Here is an 8,849-nt window from a genome sequence, read left to right as displayed (position 1 = left end):
GCACCGGCCGAGGCGGCCGCATGAGCACTAGGCTCAACGTAAACTGGGACAAAACACGCAATTTATTGGACGCCTACAAGCATTTATACACAACAAGCACGTGACACAAACAGCTGATCAACAAGTACACATAAACACAAACAAGCAAAGGTCCAATGCATTAATTCGAATCCAGAACCAATGGATACATGACATAAGCGTGCCCGGACACTGCAAATCATTCATTTATTTTCCTTACTTTACTTAAGCCCCTTCGGGCAAAGCGGGGTATAAACTGAATAAAGACTAAAGAATAAATGTATGCAGGAGAGGTGTGATAAACATTATATCTACATACGCCAACAAATTGAAAACTGCTTTTAATGGTGCAAAAATTTCAATAAAAAAATCGCAATCTTGCACCTTGTATAATAAATGAATCCAATAAAATGACAAGGAAGAGAATATATAGTTCAATGCTGCATTTAAAAAAATGTTAGAACAGTTTTAAGTGCTTAGAGTAAAAGTAGTAATTGGTTAATATTTAGAAAAGATTACACAGCAAAAATAACTGTTACGCCTACAAGCTGCATATTTCTCGTTGCAGCAACAATGCCTGATGGCGGCAAATTTGTAAGCACTAGCAATGCTTTCGAATCACCGGCAGCGAATATTCCAACTGTGTACCGTAGCAGGAACGGACAACGATGGTTAAATTGCAACAGCAACAATTATTGTTGTTGTTGTTGTCCTCCAAATAATGGCGCGTACCCACTGTGGGGAATTGGCCAAGACACAGGCGGCAACTGATAGGTACTCCGAATGATAAACAAGTAAATAAATGAGGGAAAAAATGGTAATAATGGTAATAATGATAATAATAATAAATAGGAAATAAATGAAAGAAACTGAGATGTGTAATTGAAATAGGCTAAATAAATACTGTGAGATCGGTGACTGAAATAGAAAAATGGCTAAATATTCCATGTTTCGGAAAGCTTTCGTCGCAAAGAAATATTGATCATGAGAAAGAGCAGAGCTTAAGACGGCAGCCGTTTAGTGTCTGTAAGCCGTTTAGTGTCTGGATAACAATTAATGGCACTATATGCACATTTTTTTCTTGGTCCTTCCACTTTTTCTTCGTCTACATGGCGCTTCCTTCTGCTTTGCATCGCTCGTGAGTTACGTCACGCTATTCGCTCGTGTCGTTCACGCGCCGCCGTTCGACTGCGCCGCCAGCCTGGCTGACCGTTTCCTCGCTGGCAGTTGTTCAGTCATCACTAGTTCTGCAGGTCCCAGCGTCTCACGAGGACCAAAGCATGGACCCGTCGAAGCCCTCCACCTCAATTCGACCCCCAGGTCCCGCAGAACCCGGGTCCACGAGGATCCGATTCCCCCAGGTCCCCATGACCCCAGGACCGAGGTCCCCCAGGGCCCCTCCGCTGGCCGAGACACAAGCCAGGCGTGTGTCGGTAGACGACAGCTTTGACTCCGATTTGTCACCCGAAAAGGTGAGCTCCGACTCTCTTTCCAAATCCATCGGCGATCGCTGTGGACGCGATGGTCCCCGGTGGTCGCCCCGCCTGCGTTTACATTCCTGCAACGAGGTTAAAAAGCCGTGTTGGGCCGTCGACACGAAACGAAGGTTTCAGTCGCCTGAAAAAGAACGAGACCAGTTTTCACTCCTCTCTGGCGCCCTAGCACGGACGGTCGACATAATTAACGGACAATCATAAAGTATCCGCTGCGCAACGTCGATATAGCGTAACATGAAAAGCGAGGGGAGGAATGAAGAAAGATGTGAGCGACTGACTTTGATGTCTCTCTATAATACGTCGATACCCTCATTGCTCACTTAATACCAAATTATGCCTATGCTGTCTAGACTGCTGATGCAGATCATTCGGCACAAGTGGATAGATTGTGACGGGCTTTGAGGTGAGGGCAGATAAAGCCAGCGCTCAATGCTAAATCACGAGTTATCGTTTTTTTGTTATTAAGGCGAAAGCCTTCAATGGCTCAAGCTGTCGTGACCAAGACCTCTCAGCAAATTTGTCCGCGTTTCAGATTGGTCTAAGTGTTGACGTTAGTGCGCGCGCATTTTAAGGCGAACGCCTTTAACTCCTCATACTGTCGTAACCAAGACCTGTTAGCAAATCTGTCCGCGTTTCGGATGCATGCCTTATATGGGCATGACTAAATGAGTAATTGGTAATTAGTAGCAGTTAAGAAGTGGCATGTGGGACTGTGCACTGCGGGTGTACCTTAACTAACACTAATTAATCAGTGTACTAATTAAGGTCGCGTTAACTGTCACGAAGTGTGCAAGTCATGCTTTACAATCATTAATAGTTGTACGTTGTTGGTGCGACTGAGAGGAGGAGGAGGAGGAGGAAAATGCACGTGCCTGCCGACTTCCCCAAGCCGAGCCACCGCCGCCACCACGTACAGAGGCACTGAAAAAAGAACAGAAAACAAGACAAGTGCGTCACAACCGCGCCCGCCGAATAGGACGCCGGCTAGAAAAAGATACCCCGTCAGGTTGGTTGCGCCTGCGACTGAGAGAAGGATGAAAAGAAAAGTGCACGGGCCTGCCAACTGGCTCAAGCCGAGCCACCACCGCTGCCACGTGCAGACAGAAAAGAGTTGAAAGATAACAGGACAGAGTAGAAGAGAAAGACGCGCGTCGCAACAGCCGCGTCCGCCGGAACGGACGCTGGCTGAAAAAAACAGATACGGTCAGAGTTCTACACGTTTCATATATACTGTGTCAAAAATTCTACACAGTTCCAACATTTGACAAGTGAATGACAGAATATGATGGATGAAATTGAATAATCTAAATATCAATTAGCCTAATTAACCATTCTAGTGAGACCACATAAATCAATAAAACCGAGTACGAAATTGGTCGTGTTGGGGAAATGAACCGGGGTCTCCGGAGTAGACACGACCACGCTAGCCACTCCTCCTTGCCAGCTCAATGGTTTAGAATGAGCAAAGGCGCGTCTAGCTAATACGGCGTCCCTTACGGAGAGGTTCAGGTGTCCACCGAGATATGCGAGAGAGATAATTTCCTTTCCTCAAAAACAAATTTACCGTCGAGCAAGGCGTAGAGCCAAATGGGCGATGGCGTTCTGTGGACTCCGTGGCAGCGTTGCAAGATGCTGTCGCGTTCCATTCTTACAGGCGAAGCTTAACATCTTAACCACACATCAGTGACTCAAGCAGACAGCCAATGGACGTGTCATTCGCTACAGGCACTTTACTCGAAGGAAGGAAGGGAAGAGAAAACTATTTTCACTAATGCTTCTTCCCGCGGTTTGGGGGCGTCCTCAGAGACGTCTTGGTTTCACCCCCAGGAGCCTTCTCTGTCGAAGTCGTCATTACAACCACATCCCTGACAGAATGCTGTACTCAGGCTTTCGCCTTGCACCACTTTAGTCGCCGAAGTGTCTAATTTTTACACTTATTCTTCTATACTTTTGGGAGCCTGGCCTTCCGTTGTGTTTGTTTACATTAAGTTGTACCGTGTCTACTTTCGAGCTTTATTATGGGCTGCATTTAATAACAATTTTTCCTTCCGTAGAGCCACTTCTTCATGTTGGGTCCTTATTTCGCGTACTCAGCTTCACGCCTACGACCAAGCAACGGCTCATTCGTTTAGAGAGAAACAGCGTGCTGCTGTGCGTGCCCATCTGAACTGGGTAATAGGATTAAGCGTTCTTTCACGCTTTTGCTAAGCGGTGGTTAACAAGGTGACGGTAGCCAGCCCCGCAAACTGTACTTGTGAAATTGCGGCACATTTCAATTAAAGCCAAAGGGTTCTTCACTTAGCTGCAGTACGTCATTGACGGGGCGAAAGATGTGGCGAAAGATATTACGACACCAGTGTGCACGCGAGAAATTCCAGATCGCTTGGGAGCGATTGCTGGATTGCTGCTAAAATGCGTTTCTAACGGTTGGCCACAGAACTTACTGCAATCTATCTAGGCTATCTTCTCCTCCCACTCCGTCTTCCTCTTCTGCACCTTTCTTTTTTTCCTGGTTTCAATGGACAACATTAATAACCCGTCCTCCTTTTTACGCGGCCATGTGTGAAGTTTACATGGAGCATAGCCATGCACATACTGTTTGTTTTGTAAAATAAATACGCTGTAGTTAGAGCTATCCTGGTGGCTCTCCAGAGTGGACACATTGCTGCTGACACGAAGTGTATGGCTAAAGTGGACGAAAGTCTGCCGAATTAGGGTCAGAATGCATTGCTGCACTTAAGAGAACAGGTCATGCATGCTGGCGTCGTAACCCCTTCAAAACGAGGAAGGTCCTTCAGGGCCTCACAGCGGCTGAACAAGCGAAGGAGGACCGGTAACCGATGCTATGATAATAAGAATTGCACCGCAAAACGTTTTGTGAACCCTGTGTGCTGTTGGGATTCAGGTAGCGTGGTCGAGCCGGAGAAGGGACGAGGAAGACGCAGACGTCGTTATGAAGAAAACATGGAAAACTTTATGCAGACTATTTGCATAATGTACTAGTAAAAAAAGAAAGGTCGCTTCTGAGCAAACGGTAGCCTCTGGGTCGCACTCGATGCCGAGTTTTATGCGAAGCATACTACTTTAGCTACCACTTCAGCTCTTCACCGTGGTTATGCGCCTCCAAATCACGTGATACATGACGTCACACCACGTGATACGATGACGACACGACAGTAGAGAAACGGGGGCCCACCTCGCGCCGTCGCTGCGGTTGTGCGCCTCCAAATCACGTGATACATGACGTCACACACGTGACACGATGACGTCACGACAGTGGAGAAACGGGGGCCCACCTCGCGCCGTCGCTGTGGTTGTGCGCCTCCAAATCACGTGATACATGACGCCACACCACTTGACACGATGGCGTCACGACAGTGGAGAAACGAGGGCCCACCTCGCGCCGTCGCTGTGGTTGTGCGCCTCCAAATCCCGTGACACGATGATGCCACACCACGTGACACGATGACTTCACGGCAGTGGAGAAACGGGGGCCCACCTCGCGCCGTCGCTGTGGTTGTGCGCCTCCAAATCACGTGATACATGGCGTCACACCGCGTGACACGATGACGTCACGACAGTGGAGAAACGGGGGCCCACCTCGCGCCGTCGCTGTGGTTGTGCGCCTCCAAATCACGTGATATATGACGTCACACCACGTGACTTGATGACGTCACGACAGTGGAGAAACGGGGGCCCACCTCGCGCCGTCGCTGTGGTTGTGCGCCTCCAAATTACGCGACACGATGATGCTTCGCATTCTCCAGGCTTAACCAAGTTAAGCCTCAGCCATTTTTTTATGTGCTCTTCCTTCCCTGAAACGCCTGGATAGAGGCAGGGGCTCCAGAAGAACGCGTGTCCCGAAAAGCTCACTCTGGCACTAATCACACACGTTCTCTCCAGTGGGCACGCCTCAGCCACGTGTTGAGCTTGAGGATGAGGAGGATTGCATCTATGTCGCGTAGGCAGCGTGAGTGGCGTCCCTACGATCTGCTGGCGGCCGCACAAGTGGCTTGCACTTGCTATTCATGAGTGCAAGACGACAAGGCCCAGGGCCACGTGCACAGCAATGCGGTGAAGGGAAACAGCTCCTTTAACGAGGAATGCCGCGGTCAAACATCGAGACTGGACCTAGCTGACACCCGGGTCGCCTCTGGGAGGTCCATTGCGGCGAGCCTTAAGAGCTGTCTTCGTCATGTGGTCTCCAACCGGAGGCTTGCCTTTGCCGCCGTGGTTACCCCGACGAGATAGTACGCGTTTTAATGCGATTAGGCAGGAAGGGAGCGCGCGCATAAGAGTGCCACTTTTCTTTTTAAGGCGATGGGTGCTTATCGGTAGCTGTCTAAGCGCTGGAACCTCGGAGCCGGATTCACGACACACGAACAAAATATCAAGCAGTAAACTTAAACCATGGTGTATTCATTACCTGTTTCAGACACCGTTTGATCTCTTGTTGTGCGGAAACAAACAGCTTGACGGCTACAGGTTAATGAAGGACCTGACCACTGCGTCACATGATCTCTGCGCAGGACATACCACAATCAGTCATAGCGCCATCTGACAGTCGAAAACGGAATGGTACTCTTACAGCCAACGGGGTAATAGAGCAGCTAGTTGTACCGGGCGAACGAGTAACGACAGTAGGTGGGATTCAGAGGCCGCGAGAGAACGCGACACTGTACCGCACTGACTAATCAACCTGTTTTGTCTCCATGCAGTGGTATGAAATATCCATCCAGCAATGGACAATCGCCCACATTCGGCCCGACGGGGAGGCTACCATGCATCGCTGCGAGGATTGCGAGAAGAACTTCCACCTTCCCAGCAAATTCATTGGGGCACAGTGTGTACCGGCATCAGCGCAACGAAGCCACCTCGCCTGACAGAAGAGTGCCATGTCGTCTGTGCCTGGTGCCGTGAAGAGCAAACGAACGATGGCTCTGCAAGCTGGGACTCGCATCGGGGAACGGCGCTGCGTGAAGTGCGGAGCAGAGTCTGCTTGCGCAGCCACTGCGGCTGCACACAAGCAGTTTCACAAGACGGGCGGACGCTTCATGTCTGGCTTCTGCCAGTAGCTTTTCGCACACAACAGCGATCGCGAGGAGCACATCCGCGTGGAGCACCCCCGCCAACGTCGAATGAAACGTCCCCGCTTTCCATCCACCAACTAGGCCAGCACGGGACGAGAAGGCATTGTGGACATCATCATCAACATCATCATCATCAGCCTGACTACGCCCAGTGCAGGGCAAAGGCCTCTCCCATGTCTCTCCAATTAACCCTGTCCTTCGCCAGCTGCAGCCACCGTATCCCTGCAAACTTCTTAATCTCATCGGGTCACCTAACTTTCTGCCGCCCGCTGCTACGCTTGCCTTCTCTTGGAATCCACTCCGTTACCCTTAAGGTAACATGGAAGCAGAAAGGGCCGCTAAAGCTTGTGCCATGGAGTAAAAGTCGCGGCTGGAATAAAAAGTTTTCTAACTATCCTGTGAAATCAAGACCTTTATCTTCTTCATGTGGTCAAACGGGGGTTTTATTATGCGTGCTACAAAACCAAACCCAAGAAGAATGGGAACTCTAAAATGTTAAACGCAATCAGTTGTATGCCTGCCTCTTACAGATTTTATGTACGTCACCGAAATCGTGCGTCAACGCAAGATAACCAATGAGTAGTGTAGCGATGGCAATAGTGAAACTCTGACTAAAGCAGCAAAAAATTTAGGCATTGTTGCAGACGGCTATAAAAAGAAAAGCCACGGCATCTCTCGAGCGGGACAGGAAAGGCGCAGCGACATCTGTAGCCTTTGCCACAGCGTCGAGTGCAGGCTTCATTTTTCTTCGATTTTGTTTCGTAGCGGTTTCACTTCGTCATTGTTGGGAATATTGTGGGAACTGAGGCCTACCACTCCACTGTGGCCCGAGAGTACTCCCCGTTGTTAATGTCGCGTATAAAGTTACTGGGCACATATCGAAGCTGCCATGACAGCCTATTTTCTTGCATACCCTGCTTATTGCATATAATTCGAGAAACGTTAAACTACTATTTCGCGAAGTTTTAGTTGATTCTGTGCGGTAAATATTTCTAAGTCGATTTTTTTTTCGTTTCTCTGGGAGCTCCTTGCTGGTCTGGTAATCTCTGATCGGTGACGTCAAAAGGGCGTACCTTCCCGCGGCGTCTGCTGCGCGTTGTTCGCTGTGTTGAGGTGCTCGCACACCGTAGACGACGGCTGCTCGAAAAGTTTTTTTTTCTTTTAGCTTAGCGAAATAAAATGCATTTACCGTGTTTCCTTTTCGGAAGCCTTCAGCTTAATACGCGAGCTTAGTGATCCTTGGGAAAGCGGACTTGCTCGAGGCGCACTTTTTCTAATTATTGGGCAAACAAAAATCGGTACACCTCTGCTTTATGATTTACACTTGGAAACAGTGAAGTGCTCCCGTATGTGAAAAACGGCACGTGCCATGCATGCCTTCGCCGATGTGCGCCGTGAATAGCGTGGCGGTTTGTCGCTGGCTGTTCTTGCCCGCTATTCGTCGGCTCGATAATTAACCCCACATTATCACAAGGTGGCACTAGAGTAAGCTTCCGGCACGAAAGGAATAGAGAAAAGTGCCAAATGCCTCCCCGCTGCGTGTGTGTGCGTGTGTTTAAGTCGAACATACATTTCTTTCGGCTAGTAGAACCCGTTTGCAGAACCAACAAGGCAGCAGAAGTTAACACCACTCGAAAGTTTCACTGCCCGCACCGACGAACAGTCGCCACCACCTAAATGAGTGCTTCAAGATAATAGTGCATCATTTAGCATTTACTCTGCGTGCGCTAAGTCGGCCAGGAATCCGACGATTACAATTACTGCAGCCCCGCGCTGGGGTTGTTTACATAGCTGTGTATAAACAGTACTGATCGTTTGCTCGGCATGACACAAGGTGGGCTCTCCATATGTTAAATATCATCTACTCTTGCTTAGAAAATGCACTTTCACTCGTTGACACGCTACGATAAAACTGCAATAAGAGCCGACGCTGTTATCGCCTGCTTGGGAAATGTTTCACGTACGTACGGAGCTTCTTGCTTATATTTGTATCTGCTTCCTCTAATGTCACCAATGCTTGATTTTAAATCCCTTTACCTGACAATACATCTCGACACCCTTTGCATTAATGAAAACAGCCACATTTTTGGTTCATGGTCGACGCCGACGACTGCTGCCGGCTGCCAACCTTCAACGTACATGCTGTGCAAACCGCGTCACATCGGCACTTCTCCCTTACTGTACGGGCGTCCTGCGACGTAGGCAGTCGTTGCTTTGAAGTCACAATAGCCAAAACTACACTCGG

The 8,849-nt window shown here is 49.0% G+C and overlaps 1 pseudogene; it reads left to right on the top strand.

Annotated features, from left to right (window-relative positions):
* Positions 1-399: 399 nt before the first annotated feature.
* On the top strand, positions 400-6,897 carry LOC149328260 (uncharacterized; annotated as a pseudogene).
* The last annotated feature ends 1,952 nt before the right edge of the window (positions 6,898-8,849 follow it).

Source organism: Amblyomma mixtum, chromosome 9, assembly GCF_055824585.1.
Source record: "Amblyomma mixtum isolate Tamu chromosome 9, ASM5582458v1, whole genome shotgun sequence".
Taxonomy (NCBI): domain Eukaryota; kingdom Metazoa; phylum Arthropoda; class Arachnida; order Ixodida; family Ixodidae; genus Amblyomma; species Amblyomma mixtum.
This window is presented reverse-complemented; position numbering and strand designations above follow the sequence as displayed.